At 54.5% G+C, this 459-nt stretch overlaps 1 long non-coding RNA gene across 1 annotated transcript in view; it reads left to right on the forward strand.

The window, feature by feature from the left end:
- The window catches only part of LOC109287859, a 2,962-nt gene that overhangs the window by 1,494 nt on the left and 1,009 nt on the right, over positions 1-459 (forward strand). The gene's annotated exons all lie outside the window — the stretch shown is intronic.

The raw sequence follows: 459 nt of genomic DNA on the forward strand, positions 1-459 counted from the left end.
TCTTAACTCAACAAGGTGCTCTGGATAAACGGTGGCCGAAATTTAGCTCATTTGATCGGTCTCGTTTGACATTCCTTCGAATGGAATTAGTAGCTTTAAAACCTCAGCAGATGGATTATTGGTACCTGTGGGCTGAATTGGCCAAAAAAGCCCCAAAACCGGTTCTTTACTCTACCACTCCACCTCCTTATGATCCTCCGATTTCAGTCTCTGTGGAGTCTAAAGACGGACCTGAGCCTCTCTACCCTGCTCTCCCTGTCCCCGGTCAACCCCTGCCCCCTGACGAGAGCGCTGCAGCTCCCGTGGCGTCAGCGCTGGCTCCGAGCTCTAGACTCCCTGCCTCCAGAGGCTTTTCTTCAGTCTGGACCCAGAGCCGGGGTCCTGTAGGGGAAGCATTTCCACCCAGCCAGGGGAAGGAGCACCCGAATGCGGTGGTTCAGGCTCCTTTGCGAACCTACC

This window comes from Gavialis gangeticus, unplaced genomic scaffold, assembly GCF_001723915.1.
Source record: "Gavialis gangeticus isolate Ggan-Ray unplaced genomic scaffold, GavGan_comp1, whole genome shotgun sequence".
NCBI classification, from domain to species: domain Eukaryota; kingdom Metazoa; phylum Chordata; order Crocodylia; family Gavialidae; genus Gavialis; species Gavialis gangeticus.